Source organism: Arctopsyche grandis, chromosome 13 (genome assembly GCF_051622035.1).
Source record: "Arctopsyche grandis isolate Sample6627 chromosome 13, ASM5162203v2, whole genome shotgun sequence".
NCBI classification, from domain to species: domain Eukaryota; kingdom Metazoa; phylum Arthropoda; class Insecta; order Trichoptera; family Hydropsychidae; genus Arctopsyche; species Arctopsyche grandis.
The window spans coordinates 21,594,420-21,620,222 of NC_135367.1; the positions used below are offsets into that span (position 1 = coordinate 21,594,420).

Genomic DNA, 25,803 nt, shown 5'->3' on the forward strand with positions numbered 1-25,803 from the left:
ATTTGACCTGTAAGGGTTCAAACTATAATTAACTGAATATAATAATATTACATATAAGCAAGAAATATGTAGATGTATAGAAGAAATAGACGTGTGTCGTTTCAACATCAAAAATTAATGAATAGACCGTGTTTATTTTGTCTTTTTAACAATGTGTAACGTGCGTATGAAAACTTATCAAATTTATGACAAAATGAGTAATGTACATATAAATAAATGTCATGTACTCTATTTATAAGACACGATGTAGTAATATTTACAGATGTTTCCTTCATGTTTCGATTAATCTCTTGAACTTTTCTTATCACTTTTGTGTCACCGTCGAAGGAAAAACCGGAAGCTTTCCCGTGCGTCATGTGGATATGTTTAATCCTTTTTATACGTCCTGTCCTTCTTTGGACTTCGGTATTATTTAAGGCCTTCGGATAAATCTTCATCCCGCAATGGTCCAGTATCCATTTACTTTCATATATTCTTTTTCACCCGTCGTGGCTTTCTCGTCCAGGCCGAAAAGACTCCGATTCAAATGCAAAGTCTACGAAAATATATTCCTTTCAATGTGAAGGAGAAAATAAAAAGAAAAAAAAGAAAACCCCAGCAGTTTATCTCGTTATTGACGACGGCGCGGTGTGTAGCGGCTTAACCTTGCTCTGCTTACTTCTTTCTATTTGCTGGTGTATCTGGACCGAACTTTGGTCTCTTCGAGATTTATTCGCCTGTTGCTAACGCAGGAACGTTAAAATTTGGCAAAAAAAGAAAACGCTTTTCGCAATAAATCACCAACCGACCGATTACGGTAAACTTTCGTTTATCCGACCCCCCAATTTAACGACACGTCCATTCTGCCAATGTATTTCTTGCTTCCCTCATCACAAAATTCGCTTCAAAATAAAACCCTCGTATATTTATTACATTTTTTTTATTAATTTATATAACGCACTATACAGTATCAGTCTTTGAATGAAATTCATTCAATTTTTTTATTTTACATATCTTTTACATACGCATTTTTTTGGTGAGAAATGGATTTGTTGTTGGTCTTCTTGCAAAAAAACCCCATTCACGAAGGTGATGTCACGTTATTGCTAGACTTATTTCAGAACCACTAGCCGCTATAAACTCCGATTTGATATCGACGATAGTTTTGAAGCGTTCTGAAGACAGGGACACTTCAAAAGTTGATCTTCAGCAATTGTGGTCTTTTTCGGTCTTCCTGGACGTTTTTTTCGTTCTGGAGATGTAGGATTTGATTTCATCTTGATATATTTGAGCACTGATGTCTTGTTGCATCCAAACTGACAAGCTATAGATAGGGAGCTGACGTGTTTGAAAGCCAAAGCCGAACTTTTTAGTTTTTTGTGCCGCGGTCAGTTTAGGATAATTTGGCATGGCATAATTTTAATAAACATCACGGGGACGATGAGAATGAGCCGAAAGTCACGGCTAAGCTGACTTAAATAAAAGCAAAGGATCATATTCATAAAATAAAAGGGCTTTGCATAAATCTCTAGCCCCCAAAAAAAAGTATACTTGCATTTACCGCAATTTGAAAGTGGACACTTTTTCAATGACCGTTACTGTATGTGCATATATCATCATCATAATTTACTGCCATTCGCCATCTACTGCTAGATAAAGGCCTCTTCAACACGTTTCTATTCGTCTCTATTTTGGAAAACTCTCATCCAATCACACATTTTTCTACCCGTCTCATGTGTGGCCTTCCTTGCAACCTTTTACATTCTCTCGGGTTTTATTCGAGCACTTCTTTCATATATCTACTCTTCTAGCTAAGTGACCCGCCCATCGTCATTTCAATCTCAAGTCATTTAAAGAGCGGACCCACTTTGCGCCGTTCATTGTTCCATTGTTCATTTTTATGATGAACCTTTTTTTATGTTCTCTAACTTTGTAGTTTGCACTGTTTCCTGGAAAATAGACCCAAAATGCCCTGTTTCCTGGAAAAAGCACGCTGGACCTCCGTCCTTTAGTCATTACTAGAGTACGGACCCAAAGCGCGCCGCTCATTGTTCAATTGTTGTAAATGCTTTGTAAAAAAGGTTCGGCAAACCTTTAACAATGCATTTACAACATTTGAACAATGAACGGCGCGCTCTGGGCCCGGCCTTTAGTCATTACTCTCTACATTATGTCAACTAACCATGTCGTAGTTCTCACTTGCGTATTCCGTTTTCTATATATATTCGTTACTGCGTTCTATATTTCTTTGATTGTTTTGAACGAATTGATATTTACGATTCCATACGTCATTACTGGCAAAACTCTACCTTAATTTCGTACGTCTTTTTAATTTTCTCGTCTTTCTTTCATACACATGTATGTACATATGTATATAAAATTACTTTGTTTGTTAATATGTAAATTTGAAGTTTTGAATTTAAAATTTGAACCACTGAATTTGGTTATGGTAACTTATATTGTTGACAGTTTTGGAGGGAGTTAGAGCTTTCTTTAGGCTTTTTTCGATCAATGCTGGAAAACATCGCTATATTTATGTGAGAAAAAAACGCTAATTTATTGTTAATAAATATTTTTGTTATAATGTCCGATTTATTTTTTAGTAACTAATAAATAAATAAATAAATATCTGAAATCGTCTGTGCTTTATTTTTTTGGCAGACAAGTTGCTGGTCTCTGGAAACTGCTTCGAGGGTCAAACTACCAGAGTCTGCTAATTCGTTAACACAAATTTCTACGTGGATGACCATCTTAAATTTGAAACAGACAGGTATAACACACTACTCTTCAATCTAGATTTAGAAAATTTAAAATTTTTTGGAGACAGCTCATTCACTGCCAATGGCTAGTAACTGTTTGACTTTCCGCCCCCCCACTCATTTTATCAGATATTAATTGTTTATTATATTTTTACTTAACACTAATAAAAGCTTGTTTTTAAAAACCTTTTTTTTTAAATACAAAGCGCATAACTTCAAAACTGCGTAAAAAAGATACACAATAAAAAGATACCCGAGTTTACATAGAAATCTTGAAACCCACGCATGGAGGATCCCCTGGAGGATGAGAACTTTGAAGAAATTTAGGTCGACGATTTAATTCAATTTCTCGCTTAAGGCTAAATGTGACTGAAATTGCATATATTGATATTTTACTTCTTGGGACTTATACGAATATATTTTGGCATGACGATAATTCGGTAATAGCACGAATTTCCTACATGGTGATTAAATTTCAATCGTTGACCCATTTACAACCTTTCTATACCAATATGTGAAAGTATAATCAACGTGCCCTATTGTACTCGGTAGCATAAAAGGCATACTTGTTAACAGATTATTATAACGTAGTATCCATTCATAACAACAGTGAAGCTGATATCTCAGCACTTTGCGGAACATACACACACACTAACATCGTCGGGTCAGCTTTTCTCAACCCACCTCCATACGTTAGAGGAATTGCTTCGCTCGCAACGGAACGTGTTATGAGCTTAATCATAAAATGTATATATGTATATGTAGGTGTATATTTTTATACATAAACGTCTGTATTCAAAAAGGGCCTCGATCCGACGCGTGACGTATTGTTATCAGGGTGTACGTTTTTACCGACAAAGCTGTTATCGCTTCCCTTATACGTTTTGTTTGCTACCCTTTCCCACCCGCCCCAGTATTGTGCATTTATGAGGAGATTCTGATATACAAACAACAATTTCCTTGTTTATTTTTTTTCCTCGTGCACGTGATCAGTTTACCGTGTGTACCTACTATGCCCGTATACGTATTTTATTATATATTTTATGTACATACAGTTTGTTTTATGTGCTTTCCTGCCAGCTTTATGAGCTTACTATCCAATATGAAAATTTACGTTGACGTGGTAGGCTTTATTTTGGAATCGTTTCAAGTACTCCGTCTATGTCAAATGTTTTGTTGTATATTTTTCGCAAACTTAAACTCACTAGTGGCTAACCCACATGGATGCGTAATTTTAGGAGACATTCAAAACTAGGAGGATCGAAACAAAGAGGATCAAAATGGTGAAAACGTGTCTATTCATACTAGGGCTGTGTCTATTCACGCTTAACGCTTATTCACTTGTAATAAGACTTCTACATTTTGATTTTTTTGATCTTAGACTTCTTGATTAGTTGATATATTTTGGCTCTTCTAATATTACGGTGTATTTTTTTTTTTGTTGAAATTTTATTTTTGATCTGATTTGTATGTTGGAAGAAAATATGTGCGTCTTTGAATTTGCTCGATACTTTGCCTGAAATCAATTTTATAAATATGTAATTCAATATAACCAATAGTTAGTGATATGAATTGGTAGTGATATGAATTGAAAGCTAAAATCAATATGTACATAAATAGGATTGTTGATAACAATTCTACAAAATTTAAACACTTGGATTCGTATACCGGTAATATCGAAACCGTTTCTACCGGTTTTTAGTCAAAATTTGACCTCCAATACTGCAAGTAGTACAAAATAGACTACCTGTAGTATCTAATAAATAGCAATTTACTAGGTCCTGTGTTTTATGTTGGTTGAATTTTGAAGAAAACGTTGTTTCGGCTGGTTTGTATGGATTGGTCGAAGAATGTGTCAACAAACTTTTTGATCTGCTATTCAAAGGAGCCGCTAAGTGTATCATAAATTTAAAATCAAAGATAAAGTATGCCAAACATAGCATACTTATACCCGAGACTATTTTCAAATACATATATTTATTTAAAACTAACTGTTCAATGAGAAGCCTCGTCGCCGTTCAATTTTTTTGGATAATATCTTTTTTAATTTGACAATTATTTAATACATTTGTATATAATATTTACGAGCTAAAACTATCCTTTATGCACAAACATTTTTTTTTTTGCATTCGCGCTGTTTTAAAAAGAAGGAATTTGGTGTAATAAAAAGAATTGTTTAAATAAATCAATACCAGGGAAAAATCGGAATCACCGGTAATGGGAGTAATTTTTTCGGTAATATCGGTAGTGACAAATGTCATTATTTTTGGAATCCCTAGTAAGTATTTACCTATTTTATACATATGTATATGATAGTAAATTTTGAATAAACTCATATCTGTTTTGGTGTGTATTAATGTACACTATCAAAATCGATAAGATTGAGGTTTAAATTGGTTATGCTGTTAGAGTCCTCATTTATACGATAAGGTCTGGATTAGAATCGTAGTGAGTAACTAACTACACACAATTTAGTCTCCATTGAATAAATGTGGTAGCATAATAATACAATTTTTGGTTCGGATTTTTCTATTTTATGCGGCATTATAACTCCATACATACATATGTTTGTATATTTCTACATAAAACGATCAAACATATGTACGTTTGTAAATTGATTCTCTGATTAAAATGAATGTTGCGTGTTGTTCACACTCCGAGAACCCTTTTTTATCATGTCTCGAGGGTGTCATCCACCTACCCCATCGCCCGTATTGTCTCTTATCGATCCCATACTTTCATTATCCAATCACTGGGGTTAATGCCGGAAGATTGGGAAGTATGCGAAGAATGCGGTTCCGCTTTCACTCTCCATCTGTCTACGTATAAGTGCGATTAATATTTGATTAACTTGTTTGTTGTTTGTTTCGTGCATTTCGCGCTGAAGGCATTGAACCTGAAGATTTGCGGTTAAAATTCCACCGTCGAGCTCACTTTCTCCCTCGTATAATCTTTCAGCTATATGTTTGTATATGAAGTATCAGTGGATTTTAACCTTTGTTCTATGTTTAATACGTAGTTGTGACAGGAGTGCGATATGCTTTAGTAAAATGTATAAAACCGTTTCTGAAATATATTTTGAGCTAATTTCTATTTAATACCGGCACCCCAAGATAAGACTAGTTTCCGAGGATATGTAAGATATACATACATATATAAGATTTTTTGGTTAGAAATGTTTAAAATTTACATAACGAATATTGTTTGTCAGGCGCGAAAGATTAAAGACGTGCTGACTAAAGCAGTCCACAAGTAAATAATTCAATAATTGAAAACTTTCGACTTCAATAGCAGTTAAAAGCTCACAAATCAAGTCTTATTTGAATCAGGAATGTTTTCGTCCTAAAGACATACATATGTACATACATATATACGTATCTTCAGAAAATGTAGTAGAAAAAGAAAAAAAGCTGAAGCAGAAAAAGGAAGTAGTTATAAATGGTTGACCTGTCAACATTCCACGAAGTATTGATCCGAATTGCACTTGTAAGTGTTTGAATCCAGAAAACTAAGCCGAAATATAACATTAAAAGGGTATGCCAGATTTAAATGAAAGAAGTTGAAGTCGGGATTTTTTTTATTCAATCAATCATACACACTTGTCTTACGGATCGCTCCAGAATTTATGCAAACCAGCGAAAAATCGAAATCTTGAATAACTCAAATTTTTGCGAGAAAGATGGACAGGGATTCCAATTTTGCAGGAATCGTTTCAATTAAAATCAGATAAATTGGAAAACTCTGAGAGGACACGATCGACTTGGAGTCACAAACCAGGGCCTGGCCAGCAGCAATCAGTGGGACTCGAACCCGTGACCACGTCGTTCGAAAGCATTTTATGCTAACCACTAGTCTATGCTGCAGCATGAAGAAAAAATAACGATGGGAGTGGGGGAGGAGGCGTGCAATTTTTTCGTAACCACTTTTTCGATTCATCTGTCACCAAAGTATCTCCATTTGTTTAAAAAAACTGCTTATCCAGTTCGGTGGTTGCGTTAATGTTAACCAACTAGAGATACCGGGTTTGATTCCTGGTTTGAAAGGAATTTATTCGGAGTTGAAAAAATATACACATTTTTTCAAAGTTTTAAAAACTATTTATATATGTCGTATTATAAATCAAAATTAATTTCAGCTTAATTTAAGATGTAGCTTAAGTTTCTGTAGAGATGAGCGCGTGACTATTTCGAACCTAGCTCAAGCGCCCATCGGTGGGCGCACGGCGAAGTCATCCAGTTAGGAAACATGAATTCTAATATTATGTATAAAACTTGATTTGTTTTTTAATAAACGAACATACCAACATTAGCCCGCAGTATAGCTCGGTGTTTGCAGAATTACTATAGAAGTATTTCTGTAGTACTGCTGGTCAAACTGGGATGTTTGTGACTGCAAGTCGATCGTTTCCTATTATTTAATACGTGTGCTATTTCTTATTAATATATTAGTTTGCAAATTTATTTGATTTCATTATTGAAACGGTTCCTCATCAAATTGGCAGAAACATCCTACCCACCATGTCACCACTATTTGAATATGATTTTAAATTTATAATCTACTAGTGGTGGTACCCGGCTTTGCTCGGTTCCACCTTTGACAATTTCTTCCGTTTTAACAAGGATATAATAACATTTTCATTTCTTAATTCGAGTGAAAATTTTAGTTTTATATTTAAAATGGCGAGCTCCATTACTAATTCAGATCAATGCTTAATTGATTAAGCAACTAATAATAAATAAAAAATTGTATTAATCAATTGTGTACTATTTAAATCTAAACAAAAAGGGCGATTGCAAATAAAAATAGACCGTTCCAACAGTTTCATAGCAAGAGAGCAAAAAAGCTTATAAATAAATGGTCTTTCTACGAAAATAACAATAGCAAAACTTCTGCCCCGATTCCTAGCCTTAGTCTGTATAGTTATCGCTTCAATAATAAAAACATACAAAACACATTAGCTGAATTTAACACGGCGAAAAATGTAGCATTTAATAATTCAACGGCACAAAAGCACAGCATAGTTTACACGCACGATCGATACATTTTAACAGAATACATAAATTTAAAATCTGCGATGACGTAACGCGCAAAATAAAAATCCATATCTGCAAACAAGGGGGATTAATTGACGCGGTAATTTGTGGGGGGAGGGTTGTCGAAACCACCCCCCCCCCCCCTTAAAGCGAATGGTCCAAGTTCCAAGAATACGGCAGATTCCGAGTGAGCGATTCCGAGTTTATTAATTGCGCCATAAAAATGAAATTGGCCGGCTAGCTTGCATGGGGAGAGGCCATAACCCGACTAGATATGGGCATAATCATACCCAACGCGACGCCAAAAGCACCCCCCCCCTCGAAAAACCCTAACTATATTAATTTTCACTTACGCAAGCTACACTATTATAATCATTGTTGTGTACTACGCCTGCTTTGGAATAAAATTTATAATAACACGGCGCAGATTGTAGATAAGCACTTTTCTATTGTAGTGTTAATTTCTACGGGTAGATCGGTCGTTCCAACCTGTGGATTCCGGAAAATTTGGTTACGATGACTGCGGTAGATTAGACAGGCGTTTTTCATCACTAGGTAAGAATTTTTCCGATGTTACTTTACATGTCAATACAAAGCATGATGTGGGCGGTCCTAAGACTTCCTAGAACAATACTGAAGAGTATTCAAAGGTAAGTGGAGTCAGGTCGAGGTACAAGAAAACACGCAGGCAGGTTCCAAGTCTTTATTGCTGCTCGTCCGGTGGAGGTCAGGATCCGAATACCCCCGATCGAGAGCGTACCATTCTTATATCATAGAGCGCTCAGCGCATACACGTATTATCATTGGTCAAGGAGTCGGGTGCAGCCATTGGCCGCAACGCCCGACTCCACCATTGGTCGGCGTCACCATGACGTCACCGGTCTACGGGGCGTCTCTCTATGTAACGTTACAATACGATCTATGATTTAACAAAATTATTCACTGCAGTTTGACTTCATATATTTATTTTATTTTATTTTTATTACATTTTATACCAGGAAGGCCTTACAGGTAAACCCCAATGCGCCTTCCTGGCGAATTACAAACAATACGGAATTTTTATTATACAAGTCGCTGAATTACGAGACATTTACGAATTGTACATAAATTTTATTATACATTAATCATACTCAAATAGTGGTGACATAGTAGGTAGGAAGAATTTTTAGCCAATTTTTAATCGGGAACCATTTCAAAAATGAAACCAGAGAAAATCGGCAAACCCTGATAGGAAACGTTTGACCTGGGATCACAAATATCCAGGTCTGACCAGCAGCACTACAGATATCTACAAAAACGTGTGACAATGAAGTTATTAAAAAAATGAAATCTCCACAAAAGCCAGCAGTTTGGCTTAGTGGTAGCGTATATATTTAGCACCACTGAGGTCAAAGGTTCGAGTCCTCGCCATTTGCTGGTTAGATTTGGGGGTTTTGTGACTCCAAATCGATCGTTTCTCTATCAGAGTTTACCAATTTTATCTGATATTTGCTGAAACGGTTCCTGAAAATTGGTATTAGATCTATTCCTGTTGTCACAAAATCTGCCTGTGTATAATTTGTAATAATTATACACAGTAACCTGAAATCTATAGATATCTCTATAATTTCGTATTTATTATATGTATAAAAATTGTACACAAAAAAAATATCTAAAAATAATCCATAGATGTCTCTATGATTATTATTTCTGATTAATTGTTATATGCTATATATTCTGATTGTATATGTATTACTGTATTTCTGATTGTTTATGTATTCTGTTTTTCGTTAACGTACACCCGTCGCATTGGAGCAAATCTGTAATGACGAGTGTATATTGATTTGTAACAATAAAAAAAAAATAAAAAAAATATGTGTGTATTATATTTAAATTGTTGTTTTCGGCGTAATGCATATCTTGTGGTAAGAATAGAATCTCTGGTGCTATTTCGTTCCCTTGTGAAACATTATTACAAAATTACAATTTTATTCACGTCAAAGTAAAAAATGAATATTAAAAATAGAAATTTATATGGAATTTTTTTTTGGGTTTAATCATTTTATATTAGTAAGTATTCCTTAGCGAATTTATCACCATTTTCGGACGAGGTGGAAAACGAGTTCAGTATAATAATTATTATACATTTTGTACATATAATATCTATGTAGATTTTGTGCGGAAAACGACATGCGATTTGTAAGGAAACACGAGGTGATATCCGGTTTTTCGTGGAAAACAAAAAGCGAGCGATAAAAAGCGTCGGTCGTTAGGAAAACACGTCGACCGGAAAATCGCAAACGTCTTCGAAAATTTTCTTACCCGACAATTTAATTTTTTCCACGCTTGTCCTCCCTTCATTTTAATGAACACCCCACACCTCCCCTTCGTATTCGGGGATAATTTTCACAAACCACAACTATACAAATAATATATAATATAATTGAATTATACACAACTACAGATGAAAATTTAATCCCATACCTACGTTTTATCTTGAGCGTCATAAATTTAACGACAGCTATCTGCAATCGAAAAGCATTCGAATCTCAGCAATTATACATATTTTAATTAAATTGAACCGAAAATTTATTACTGGGAATATTTCGTAATAATACGAGTCATATTTATAACCCAATATGTGCGAGGATAATAAAATAAATGAACGTTCCCTTGTTTATTGTCATCGTATCTCATTTTATGTTTGGTTCTTTTGGACGCCAAAGGGGCCAGATAAATACTTACATAGGAGAATGAATACATACGTGGGTCTATTAATATTTTAGTTGTGAGGTATAGTAGGCGCCATGTTTATATGCATGACAGTCATTCTGGCTAGAATTTGCATTTAAATCTCACTTCAAACCTATTTTAAATTCTTGGGTATGCATAAAGGTCGTGTTGACAGCTTGCGTGTTGTTTGCTTCAAGGGGTTGCCCGTCTAGACTGGGCCTGATATCATAATTTATCAGTTTGAAAACCGTTGAATTTATTCATCATCAGGACAAAAAGAGTATGGAGATTGTGATTGTAAGTCGATTAGGGTTAACAGTGGATACTTTAAATAAAGTTACTAAAATGCTAAACTTTATAACTGCAGGTTCTTATATTGCCTTGGGTGTAGTTGACGTGATCTCTTGGGTGAGTACTTTTGACTAAATGGTAGTTTAGATTACTTTTAAGGTATTCCTTCATTTTTCTACATTGCTTACTCGGAAGAAATAAGATTGTGTCTTGACATAATATAAAAAAATCAAAATGAATCTAAGGACTTTTCAAAACAGAACCTGACCATGGCTTTCTATATATAAATTAAAGTTTTATTCGCTTTTTTAACTTATATACTATCTCACAACTCTTAAGAACACACTTAAAAGTGCGGCACGGGATAAATAGGTGCAATTCAGATGTCATAGGTGTATCTTCATGTAATTGTTAGTTTCTACGATCTTAAGATCGTAAACAAGTTTCACCGAATATGTACACGAAAAATAACACTCCAGGGTTTCATTTATTCGCATTCATTCGCTCGGGCAACGCAGGGCGAAACCCGGAAATGCTTGGATCTGCCGAACAACGCTGGCAACATTAGCTAGTAATTAATATGTTTATTTTATTTCAACCCTTTTAAATCACACTATGTAAATACAGACTTCGTTATATTCAAACTAATCAACATACATATAGGGTGAGCTTTCGTGAGCAAACTTCATCGTAGAACATGTTGTTTTGAGCGTTTTTTAAATTATTTCATCAAATCGAAATCTGTTTGTAGTCGTCGTAATATTACGAGTTTATTAATTTTTTTCATTATTATTTCAAGTGTCCTTGAAATGTAATCATCTGCAAATTTATCTATTTGATCGATGATGCATATAGAGGTGTGCCAAAATGAATAGAACACCACACTTTTTATAATGTTATACTTTTACGTATAATTGTATGTACTTATAAATTGAAATCGAATCAGCTATATTAACCTGGGTGAAATTGAGCATTTTAACACTTTTTATAAACAATTCGTGTCAAAAATTCACATTCATTTTCCGAAATGTTTGTACATATACACTTTCTCCGGGGTTATTGTTTTGAACACTATTGTTGTTTTGTACGGACAAGCTTTAAATAGCCCGGTACAGCTGAATTTTCTATTTATGCAGTTGCATCGCAAAATATTTTATTTAATAACATTTTTAGACTCGGAGGTAGCTTTTTATATTTTCCTCTACATGCTTTTGATGGATTTATATTAAGGCTTTGTATACCTCGTGTGTTTATGAATGCTTTTATTTATCATGGGTAATAATTGTTGCTTCACGAATGGGTTTTATGTATTTTTTTTTCTCTGGGGCACATTTCCTTTGTGCTCTGCGAAATGACCAGCAGGTACAATGTGAACGAATTAATCAACACCTTATCTTCCACGCGGCAATATCCGCGGCCGAGATATAAGATGGGGTTTTTCTCCCTCATGGAAAATCAAATTAGACTGCCATGAGTATCATTTGGTATGGGAAATACTAAATTATATCCATTGCCGCTGATATAACGTTACGCAACCCGTATTTCATGCTACGAGAGGTAGAATTTTTACATATATTACTAAGCGCGAGATTAGTATTGGGATCGTGTCCGTACTACGGAATTTAAATTTTGATCGATCCAAATCTGATTCAGGGATAGCTCCGTTTTTGCGCCGAGGCGTCTCGGAATGCTTCGGAGATGTTTTTAATTGAAATTCCAGTCAGTTTCGGGGGATCAGTGTCGCTTTCGATGGAAATTGTTGTCAACTAAATTGTCGCTTGCACTCTCTCGCATACATATTAGTCGCCAGAGCAGTTGAGATTTTCCCAACAGTTATTCGCTCGTCTTTCTTCCTTGGGTAGTTTTTTTTCGGATTGGTTTTTTTCCCCTCCAGTCTTGCGTCAAGTGGACGAATCATTAATTAAGCTCAAGTTCAACGTTAATTTCTGTTGTTTACGCTAGAATGGATTGTTCCCTGGCGTGAGTGATGACTAGTGGCCTTCGTCCATTTTTCTACCCCGAATTTCGTCGCCATACTTTGTTACGTGTGCCTATTTTAAATTTACTTTTGGCTCGTTTGACTTCATTTTAACCCTTTTGGAATAGATTTTCAAAAATAGGTCAATAACGTACATAATCTCCATAATGAAAGTATTCAATCTTGTTTGTATGCAGTAGAGTGGTTCTCGTATTGTTGAATATTCACTAAGAAACTTTTTGAAACACTCATGGAATAATTGTATGTAATATTGCCTCACTAACTAATCGGCTACGAAAAAGTCTACCATTCTTGTGAAAGGTGCTATTTTTCCATGGATTGAATTATTGGCGTCACAACAGTATATTATTTATCATTTGAATTGATAGCTAATTTTTTATTTATTTATTTTTTATTACATACATTTCTATCATAGGTGCAATGAGAAGAATTACCTCAAGGCGATACATTAGGTTAGATTATTTTGTACATAAGTACTAATAATTTCAAAAATTATAGTACAATTATATGAGCCGTTATACATATTTGAAAGCGGCGTAAGTCCACGTTTCTTTATTTCGCGAATATTTCCCAAAACATTAAATGTTATGTCTTTGGTTTAACAATATTTAAAAATACTGGTGGCCTGGAATATGTTCTGCTTTTCCGAGATTCTAGACATATCGAATTAAAAAAAGTGATAACAATTTGTGAATTAAGTCAAACAGAAATAGTGTTTTTGTAACTGAAAATTGGACTTTCGCCACTTTCAAATATAACGGCTCATATATAGAATACAATAGAGACATCTATGGTACAATCATCCAAATTTTATATACAGCAAATCTATGAGAAATATATTTTTATAATGTTTGGGAGGATACCAATTTATTGTATCCGTCATTTTTTTGACCATTGTGGCGCTTTAGGAATCCCTGTTATGCCACAATGGTCTGTTTAGAATAAATAAATAACAATTAGGCCAGACAAATTGGAAAATTATAACTGGAGACGGTCGACCTGTGTTTTTAATAACTATGAATATATCGCCAGCAGCGTATTTTGGCCAGAACTTGAACCCACGACCTCTCTATTGGTAAACAATAGCTCTTCCAGTGAGTTACGCTGTATTAGCCAGCAGTGTGGCTTAATGGTAGCGTGTATGTTTAGCACCAAGTAATCAGTGGGTTCAATCCGCTATACTGCTGGTTAGATTTGGGGGTACTCCAAATCGATCGTTTCATTGTTGAAACGGTTCCTCAAAATTGGCAAAAAATCATCTTTCCTGTTGTCACAAATCTTCTGTATTTATTCTGTTTATAATTTGTAAAAATTATGTGCAAATCTAAAATCCATAGATGTCTCAATTGATTATTCCTGTAATTAATTGTTATTTCGTGTTATTCAGCTTCTGGAAATACAGTGATTTATGTAATAATAAAAATGCTGCATTGTTTGTAATTAATTTTCCAGGAAGCCTTCTTGGTTTATATATATGTACAGCAGCAGTCACATAAAACGGAACGCTTAAGCGAAACATGTTTTTGCGTGAAATTTCGGTAATCTTATATAAAACCAAAACCGAAAGTCATTTAAATGATAGGTTGTACCATAGTGCATTCGTGTAATACCAAACGTGAAAAAAAAAAGTTGACAAAAATGAGTTGGGGAGAAATTTAATGGAGGGCAGATTTTACGACCGTGCGTTGACTTCACGGTTAAATGAAATTTGTAATGAAAATAACACTATACATATACATTTTTAATTTTATTACAGTCACATATTATTATTTACAACTTATAAAAAAGAAATTAATATTTTGTAGCGGCTCCTTTCGATTTTATAACTTCTTTTATTCGGTTTGGCATGGAATCTACTAAAGTTTTTAAATTTTCGATTGGGAAGTCTTCGTACCATATCTTTTCTATTATTTCTTTCAACGATTTAAGAGTAGTAACATTGTTCTTCCTTATCCTGTACTTGATACCCATCCATAAATTTTCGATTGGATTTAAATCGGGACCATTGCCAGGCCATGGTAGTGTCTTTACACCCATTTCTTGTAAATAGTCCCGAACCAAAAAAAAAGTAAAAAAAAAAAATCAGTTTTTTGATTGAAATTTTATAATTTATATTCAATGCTATCAAATAAAATGAATTCTCACCAATTTAGCTCGATGACAAGGGGCAGAGTCATCTTGAAAAATTATATCATCTGTATATGAAAGGTGGTTTTCCATCGATGGGACAAAGCTTTCTTCTGAAATTTTTTTATATTTTTTTCCATCGATGGCACCTTGTAGAAACTCCAATTGTCCAATGCTATGGTACGAAAAGCATCCCCAGACCATTTGACTTGGAGGATGCTTAACATTTTTAAGGGTACAATTTTCATTATACCTTTCGCCAACTTTCCTTCGGACATACGGAAAACCATCAGGACTATAGAGGTTAAACTTTGATTTGTCGGAAAGTATCACTCGTTGCCAATCTGATGGACTCCAATTTTCATGTGCTTTCGCCCATTCCAATCGATTGTTTTTCATTCTCTTGGTTAGTAGTGGTTTTTTTGCAGCTTTCCGACCGTACAGTCCAGCTTCTCTGAGTCGCCTTCTTACTGTTGAGTCGCTGATTTCTATGGAAAATTGTGAAGATACATCTGTTCTTATTTCTACAGCAGTTTTGAATCGCTGCTGTAAAGATAATCTGGTTATTACACGGTCTTGCCTCTCCGATGTGCATCTTTTCAGTTCGGTCCCCTTCTTACGATCAAAACTTCCAGATTCTCTTTTTTTTTATCAGTATTCTCGAAACAGTCGATATAGAACATCCCATTTTCTTGGAAATTGACCGAAAGGAAAATCCTGAACTCGCCAATGTCACGATTTTTACACTCTTCTGCAATGATAACTGAGCTCGTTTTTTCATGTTGACGTGTTAAAATTCGAATTTGATGCTTTCTCCTCGAAAACCCACACTAAACTGAACTCAAATCTTAGAAAACAATCATATTTAGAATATTTGGTCGTTAAAAACCCTACACATAAAGGGATTATCCTTTAATGACCTCGAAGTCGTAAAATTCACAAGCGTTCCATTTTATGTGACTGCTGGTGTATATGTAGAAATAAAAATAAATTTACAAAATCGCATGTATTTAACTGTTTCAATGGTAATTGGACTATTCGTCACATTGGGGTGGTCACAAAGACAATTTTTGCCATGAAAATCGCGGATACACAATATTTGGCACTCAAGTTCTCGTTACTATGATGGACTTTTCGGCTGCCAGATGTTCCGTTATAGAGATTTTAGTGACTTTGTGACGAGTGATTTGTGACCAGTAATCACCGAACCGTTTCAATTTCATATAAATAGATAGGGTTTGTCCAATATATATATTTTTTTCATACATTAAAACATGCTCATTTGATGCTTAATGACTACTGGTATTATCTGCATGCTACGTTGGCATAAATACAGCCCAATTCGGTTTACGACAAATTATTTGCGCTACTACTACTAAACTGAGACTTAATTTAGCAATAAAAATGTGACATTATAATTATATAATGTATTAAAAGATAAAACTTCAATAAAACTGACTTTAATGCTTGTGATATTCAAACACGAACTACTCAAGTCGACGTTTCACGCCTAGGTCATAACATCAGCTATGAATTGTACCCACTGTAATGGCTCGGTTAATGTTCGATTGCGATTTGTATGTGCAAAATTCGAATGATTTATCGTCCGCATTAAAAATATGAACGTTCGCGGAAAAAGCATTAAAATGCCATTAGCGCCGGATTACGTTTCGCTAAGAAATTAAATTTTATCGAAAGATTTGTAAAGATAATCAAAAACGCTCGCCGCCCATTAATTATCTTTAACATAATCCCCTCCAGTTATATATTATTTCATTATTAATTAAAATTTTACCTTCAATATGTATTATAGAAATCATCGAAATATTTCATCGTTGAAAGCCTCGATTTTTTGTCGCGGGTAAATGGATTTTTCTTGAAAATATTTTGAGCGAAAACGGAAAGGTGAAAAGTACACACGACTTTTCCAATCTTTTTAAAATTTTCCCACTTCGTAGATTGTGAAAATGGTTATTCTAAGTTTCCATGCGTACAAATATATTATACACATGTGTGTACATACATACGTCCGTTTTAATCTCGATTTCATTTATTATGTAACGTTGCTATTATGTACATATTGTTATGTGTAACATATGTTAATTTGTCAATAGTGATTGGCGGGTGATTACACTTTCATTTCAAACGTGCTTTGGAACGTATCAAAGAAGCCTCTAATTAAGATTGAAATAAGCCTGAAATAATTGAGTGAATATGTGTATACATATGTAAATTTACCAAGTTAATAAATATTCGATTAATATTACGCACTGTGTTTGCATACTCGTTTTATGAACAAAATATAATAAATCTATTATTTTGAATCTATTCATTAAATGTTTTTACGGTTGAGTACTTAACTGTAAGGCTTCTTCTTGTGTAATATGTACATATGTACATGGAAATACCGTGCCAAAAGTAAATATCTTTTGGCACTGGATGAGTGTGAATTTTTAGAAACTTTCGTAAAACATTTTGCATTTATTAACATCGTTACATTTTTTATGTGTATTCCTTTTCCATTCTCGAAACGTGCTATTATGTATCATTTTATATATACATATATGATATTTTAATGGCTATCGACATGTAAACAAGAATATTCAAAATAGATAATCACTACAATGTCAGTGTATCGATTCATTTATACATATTGATAGCTGTATCCGTACTTCGTCCAGTAAAAAGTCAAATTACGTAACGTGTTACGGATGCAGCTATGAATATGTAATACGCTTTTCCTGGACAGACTGATTTTTGTCTATTTATACACGCTCGTGGCCGAATCAGTAAAAAAACTAGTAATTTGTGTTCTACCAAATGTATGTACCTTATTACTAACTATGAAAACTGAAGGGTTACAGGTTAAAAGGTTGTTTGTATGCCTTTTGAATTTTGTGTGAACTTGCTTTTTAATGTGATTAAAAAATATAAATACAATCTTCTTTAATGAAATTAGAATGGAGTGCATTTGGGCGAATGAATGTCGTTTTTAAATAAAAAAATGACAAAGGTAGTTGATATAGTGGAAAGAGTGAAGAGGTTGAAATGGGAATGGACGGGTTTTATTTTTATTTTATTTCACAGAACAGGAACACTCGCCTTTACAGGTCGCTCCAAAGCGACGAGTGCACTTATACCGATAAAATACAATTAATATACCTTACATAAGTATTTTTATACAATGAGAATTCATACAAACATCCACAGTGCAATCTATGGAGACATTTTTGCAGCATTTTTTTATAATGAAATTAGCGAACCTCAAGTCGGTGAATAGCTTGAGATTAGCAAGACAGATAAGAAGGAGATGCCAATTTTTACAGGAGCCGTTTCAAATACAATCAGAAAAATTGACAAACTCTGATAAGAAACGATCGACCTGGAGTCACTAACCTACATATATAGGTCTAGCCAGCAACGGGACTAGTTGGACTCGAACCGTGACCACTCTGCTCGGAAGTATAATTTGCTAATTATTAGTTCATGCCGCTGGTTACGTACATAGCTAGAAGAATGGTGTACAAAGGAAGCGCTGGAATGGTACCCGAGAGAATTTTAAAGAGTGAAAAATGGGCACAAGGAAGATGGGTAGATAAAATTATAAAAATGTGTGGGGTGAGATGGATGAGAGTTGCCCAAAACAGAGACGAATAAAAGTGTGTTGGAGAAGCTTTCATCCAGTAGTGGATTGTGAATGGCTGTAAATGATGATGATAATGAATCTTCTTTCAAGCTCATGAAATATGATCGGATTTTATTATACACTAGTGAATAGCCCGATGAAATATCATCGCATGGGTATAAAACTAAAAAAAAATCCGGAACCGGAATCATTATTTTCGTAGACTCTCATAGATAGTTTTCAATTCTTTATTTGTAATAATTTTCAATTCTTTAAGTGAACGTTAACAAAATGTAATATTTTCCGATTATACACAAACGGTCATTGACCTCGTAACGTTGAATATTATTATTACACATAACAAATTACGTGCATATACATATGATGTGTATTTACAACACGTATTCTGGGCGAGGATATGGTGTGCGACGCGAGCTCGTGAGGACATTGCGTTTGGATCGGAGGGTCCGAGGTTCGATTCCCGGCGCCCGCGGTGAATGAAATCAATTTTTTTCTCGAATATCGTCAAAATATAAATAATTTAAATTTAAATTATAATTTTAATTTAATTGAAAATAAATCTATAAAAAAAATGGTTCAAAACCTCGCTAAATGAAATTATTAAAACTACGTATTTTTATATGGCGAGAAAGAATATTTCAATTAATGTTAAAAAAAAAAAGGCGAAATGAAGAATTGGATTTGGCGTGATGTCCGTGACCATTAGCTCAATTTAGACCTATATTTAGGCTATTGGGGTGATCGGTTCGAGTCGCGACAAAGTCGTCTCGTCGAAAAATGAATTTATCGATTTTTATCGATTCATTCATTATGTTCGTCGGGAGTAAGACACATACACACACACAGATTACCGTCTTTATACATATATATGATATATGATATACAAGATATAGAAGGATTGTAAAAAATGTTTTCATTGAGTTATTAGTAATTACATACACTATGTCAAGTGTATCGAGATAAAATTCGCACTTACTAACAGGAAATGACCTATCTTGTTTTAATAACAAGCCAATGTAATCAACACATTTATACACTATTGTAAAAAAAAATGGAATAAATTACAAAATCGAGCCAAAAACTGCTCAATCGGATACCATCGATAGTGTTGATTCAACGGTGTAAAAATGAATTTCGTTCGGTCAGTCGATAGCCAAAAATGGTCCTCGATTCCGCTCAGGTACAGCATAAAAGATTCCTATCGCTGCGTTTGCGTTAATTGCGAGATACTCGCTTGATTAAACTTTGGGTTATAGTAAATTGGGTAAACCCGTTTCGGCAGGTCTAGCACTATGAGGGTGCGACGGTTATGTAAAGCAAAGGGCTCCTTATTTTGTTAGTATTGTTTTCGTAATTACCGGGCGACCGTTATTCGTATGATTTACGGTCAGGTCAGGAGACTCTCCCATAGTCATACCCGTGAAAATTGTCCCAAAACTTATCCTCATTATATACCTATATATGTACGAAGTTCCCCCCCCCGCCCCCCATTTATCGAACGTTGACCTATCTTTGAATCTGCTTGCGATCTAATTTTGGAAATTTAGGGTTGCGTATGGGGTGCCTCTTTCTCGAATGTAATACTCTGAGATGTGGTTCTCGGTGGGCGGGGTTTCCTTTTGAGATATACCCGTGGAGTTTAATCAACCCCAAAATGCTTTTGGCGTACGCGTCTTACGTGCCTGTTACGTGTCATACCTGTGTCTGAGACGGTGACCTCGAATTAGATCTTAATCCCTTCATATGTGCGCTGTGTGGTCCAAAAATTTTACACGGAATTGATATTTGCACTCAGGCTCGCTGTTTAGGTTGTATTAAACATATGTTTGATGTGATTTATGTATATTCTAGTGTAGCAGGAAAAGCTTTGGGAGCTTTAATTTTTCAAAACAATTAGACACAACATATTCTGATTTTATATATTTGATCTCTTTTGAAATGTTTTCTATATACATATATAATTTGATTTTCCTTTTAGCCTTCTAGAATACCGGAAAATATTTATATACATATATATAATGCCTTTTGAAATATTCAAAGTCAGGCTTTTGTGAAAGCTTTTCTATAACAGACTTTTATATAAACGATCGTTTTCCTTTCCATTATGTTTTTATGTCCATAGCATATTTTTTTCATGAAAACATCAATACAATTGTTTAAAATAATAATTAAAATCAGCAAGTTAACGCTTAGAATTGAGTACGCAATTTTATTACTTTATCTATGTACGTAGTAACAATAGATGAAGTTTTGTGATCATGCGAAAATTCGAACTCGAGATTTTGACTGATTCGAACTCGAGATTTTGACTGATTCGAACTCGAGATTTTGACTGATTCGAACTCAAAATCGATTACGGATCACGTTTTCATGTTCTAAAAAAAAATGTGTGTGTGTGTCTGTGTATTTTGGGGATTTTTTGAACACCGTTAGTCCTATCGAACCGAAACTTAGTATCGGTTACTGAAAGTCATTACTTGAAATTCAAATTAATTGTTTTTTACTTAGCATATAGTGGAAAACCAATGATCATTTTCATTAAACCTCATGAATTCATTTTTTTTTATTGAAATTAATCTTTATCTGATACATAAATCCAATATCTGTGGATGGCTTCTTCCTCTTGTTGAATTTTTTTTCAAAGAATCGGAGAGTTATTTGTGTAATTTAATTACTAGCAGCATAGATCAATGGCTAGCGTATAATGCTTTCAATGGTTTGTGGTCGTGGGTTCAATCCTGGGATGTGCTGCTGGCCAGACCTTGAATCGGTGACTTGAAGATCGATCGTTTCTAGTAAGAGTGCTAATTTATCTGATTTCATTGAAACGGTTCCAACAAATTCGCATAACACAATCAATCTTATATATTTTTATAATTTCGAAAGAGACTTTGTATGTAAGTATGTAAATATATGTATATGTATCTTTCGTTAGGAATTTCGTAAAAAAGTTAAAATTTATATGACTAGTAGATTTTTTTTTTCAATTCAAATAAATTTAATAAAAAAACAAATGAATATTTACTATTAGATTCGCCATATTTACGCTGTTTATATTACAAATACTTAGCGAAGCCGGGTAAAACAACTAGTATTCTATACAATACGAATTCATACAAACAGCCACATCTATGGAGAAATTTTTGCGGCCTTTTTTAATCAAATTGGTGAATCTCAAGACGCTGAATAACTTAAGATTAGCTAGAGAAATAGGAAAATACATGTCAGCTTTAGAGGAATCGTTTCAATGAAGATCGGGAAAATCGGCAAACTCTGATGAGAAACGATCGACCTGGAGTCACAAACCAAGACCAGACCAGCAGCGGGACTCTAGTGGGACTCGAACCCGCAACTACTCTGCTCGAAAGCATAATTTTTATTTTTATTTTATTTTTCAAAATCAATTAATCAAGCACACTCGTCTAACAGATTGCTCCAAAGCGACGAGTGTGCTAAAAAGATTAAGAAGTACAATAGGAAAAAATACAAGTTAAATAAACAAATTATATATACAAATATACAAATTAAATAAGGAAAGGATAACTAAATAAAACATGAAATCATAATAAAATCATAATTAAAAACACTAACTCAACCTTTCTTAATGGTCGCGACCTACATTACTTAGGAATTGGTGCAGAGAATGAAGAGAGACGTGACAAATGTCAATGGCACCATCCAGTGAATTTAAGAAACGGAGGCCGCGAGGAATGGGAGAATAACTAAATGCCACAGTTCTAGCCAAAGGAGTGTGAAAAAGGGGACGATGGCGGGTCCATATCACACTCTCTGGAGCATGAAGGCCCAATTCAGCCAGGATAGACGGACAGGAGATACAGCCTCTAAATATGGAAAACAAGAACTTGATGAGGGCAACACTCCTCCTGTGGTCAAGAGAAGTGTAGCTGACCATACCCATGACGAATTTTGAAGGAAATAAGTATGGGTAGATCCCATATTGTTCCTTATAGAGCAGTCTGAGAAATCGTCTGTGGACAAGTTCAAACTTCACAGATAGAGACTTAGTGTAAGGATTCCAGATTATAGTATGGTAATATAATATGCTAACCACTAGTCTACGCCGCTAGTTGTATGTTAAATTTTAATGTATTGTTTGAAATTTACATAGACGATTTAAGCCAACAGGTAAACAGTGGTCAAACTTCCGACAGATCACCATCAATATCAATATCCCATTGATGGTCGAAATTCCATAGATCCTTAATTGAAAGATATCGCGCAAAGCGAAGAAGTTAAATAATGCAGATACGAAGGACCCTCCCTGGACCCGCCCCCCCCTCTACCATATCTCCCCCTTCTTAAGCAAGATAGATAGCTCGGCTGAAACGTTCATTAGGTCGCGACCGCAAAACTGTCGGAATTGAGGCGATTAGTCTTGACTGTGTGGCCAAAAGCGAGAGATCCGCCATTGCGTCTACGCAAAGCTAAAAAGCGGCCTTTTTTGGCGTTGAGCGATTTCACTACCGATTTGATTTCGTCGCTTGCGTCATTAGAGCCATTTATACATCGGTGGGGGTGCGTCCGAGCCGGGTACTTGCAATTCTTTTATAACTTTTATTATTCGAAATCGGATACTGTTAGTAGCACAACACGGTCTTGTATAAAATAGTTCACTATCGAAATATACATACATATGTATTTTATAAACATCGAAACATGTACTACATTTCGGTTAATTGAACCATCGGATAATCGGGGCTGTTTATTAAAGGCAATTCCCTAACTTGTGTATATCTTTGCGTAATTGTAGAAGAGGTTTAATTTGACCCGTCTTCGTACATATGTCCCAATTTATAATTTTATGTATTTTGAACAATGGTTCATGTAATTTAAATTGACTTGAATGTGTTGTCGATGAAATTGCAATACACATCTACATTTTAATAATTCTACATTTTAATTGCAATATCTACGATAAGACTTATAAGTCGAGTATTAGTAAGTCATTTAAGTAGATAAATCATAATAGTGTGAGTGAGTGTCTATCTATGAGTCTGAGTGTCTATCAATAGTCTTATTTATGTACATATATTCCATTGATGTCATCTAATATATGTCATTATCAACGACCAATCAGATTGCTGTTCGAGCGCGTCACTAACACTATTATGATTCTCCTACATACATATGTAATTGAGTTGTACTTACATATACTGTACTGTAGAATTCTACATTACAAGTATTGTAGAATTCTTCAGTCTATTATTTGGTATGTTTACAGGATGAATCGCAAAGTGCATTTTTGTACTCTTATAACTCTTATAGCTACAAGCTTACATATATTTAATATTAAGGCGCAGACAACACAGAGAGGTTCGGGTGTTATGTTCGATTTAAAATATTTCTATTATTATTGGTGAGTTTTCTTCGGAAGATAATAATAAGCAACCCAGAAAATGCAATAAAATATGCAAACACACTGAATCGTACGGCACGGGCGCGTTCTTGGCCTCTTGTGTTTAAAAAGCATAAAAAAAGACACACAGAGAGGTTTTTTCGATTTAGATAGTTTTGCAATGTACAAAAAAAAAACGCAGGCCAAAAATCCTATAGATATATTGACATAGTTTGTTATATGTAGATATACAACATAGGTTTGACAGTGATCGATAACGGTGATTCCCACATTTGAAGTAATGTAGGAGGTCAAAAACGCGCCCGTGCCGTACGATACAGTGTGTTCACGACTTTATTGTGAGATTTTCTTGTATACTTTGCGTATAGGTTTATATTTGAATAATGTCTTATAAATAAAATCGAAAGGGCGTCTGTAATTCGTTTCTGATTGACTGTCATCAAAGTCGTTCCTAATTGGCTGGATTGGTCAAAGACGTTTGTGATTGTTGGGTCGTCAAATATTATTAATTTAATTCGATTCAAATTAATTTAATAAAAAAACAAATGAAGATTTTTTTCATGGTTTCTTATTCTTACTGCTAAACTGCATTTCCATTCCAATCTACCTTTATTATATCCGTGCTAAAGCGAAAGCACACAGCGGTGAATGTGGCACGTTGTTTTTTTTTAGTTAGTTTTAAACATATGTATGTATATAAAAAAAATGTGACGTTCATGGCACGCATGCATGGCAGTCGGCGGAACACGTCCTTAGAAAACGACACTTTCGACATATGTCGTTGAAATTACATATTTTATTTTTTATTTTATTTTATTTTATTAATTGAAAAATCAACAGTCAGGATGTACATAGATATGTATAAAAAAACAAATAGTAAATAAATAATATATGTAACATCCGAGTCCAATAATAGATTTTTACAAAAATGAAAAAGATAAATATAAGGAAAACAAATTAAAAAGTAAAGAATAAAGGCATGACAAAATATGTAGAACATTGCATAATTAAACTATAGTATTAAAATATTTGGAAAAGGTTATAAAATAGAATATAAGAAGAAATTGAAATTTACAAATATAAAACAAATGAAAAGGAAAAGAATGAAAGCTATAATATGATTAAATAGCACATTACATAACCAAACTAAAGTATAAAAATATTGGAATAATAGAATAGGAGAAGAAATGAATCAATCGGTCAAGATTCTCTTGATGTTAGACCTGAATTGATGTAGGGAAATACCAAATAGATCAACCTCATTCAGCTCTCCGTTAAACATACGATAAACGCGCTGCAGATAAAAATATTTTTGGGAATTAGTATTGAAAGGATCAAGTGAAAAGAGTGCAACGCGTCTAGAGTACCGAACTGGGATTCTGAAATTAACCTTATTCAGTAAATCAGAACAATCAAGGAAACCATTTATGAGCTTAAAGACGAATATAGCATCAGTTTGTCGTCGCCTGACAGAAAGATTGTTAAAAGAAAGGATTTTTAAAATGTCGGAAACAGTAGAATGGGTATAGGTAGGAAAAAGGTAGCGTAAGGATTTAATAAATTTAAGTTGAACTTTCTCAATACAATTAATATGGGATAAATAAAAAGGTGACCAGATAATTGAGGCAAATTCAAGGTGAGACCTTACAAAGGAAAAATAAAGTAATTTTTGTACATAAGGATCATTAAAGGGTTTTGTTGAGCGGAGTAAGAATCCAAGAGATTTAAATGCTTTGTTGGTAATAAAAGAAATATGTTCAGAGAAATCTAGTTTATTATTGAGTATTACACCAAGATCCTTAATAGAAGATGACGTGTTAAGGATTGAATGATTTAATTGATATTGATTGGTAATAATTGACTTATTTACATATATGGTA

General features: G+C 34.2%; 1 protein-coding gene across 3 annotated transcripts in view; it reads left to right on the plus strand.

The window, feature by feature from the left end:
- The window catches only part of sfl (N-deacetylase and N-sulfotransferase sfl), a 176,722-nt gene that overhangs the window by 108,736 nt on the left and 42,183 nt on the right, over positions 1-25,803 (plus strand). For all 3 annotated transcript variants that reach the window (XM_077444023.1, XM_077444021.1, XM_077444022.1), the window contains one exon: positions 2,641-2,749. The gene's annotated coding sequence lies outside the window, so the exon portion shown is untranslated. The remainder of the gene's footprint in view (positions 1-2,640; positions 2,750-25,803) is intronic.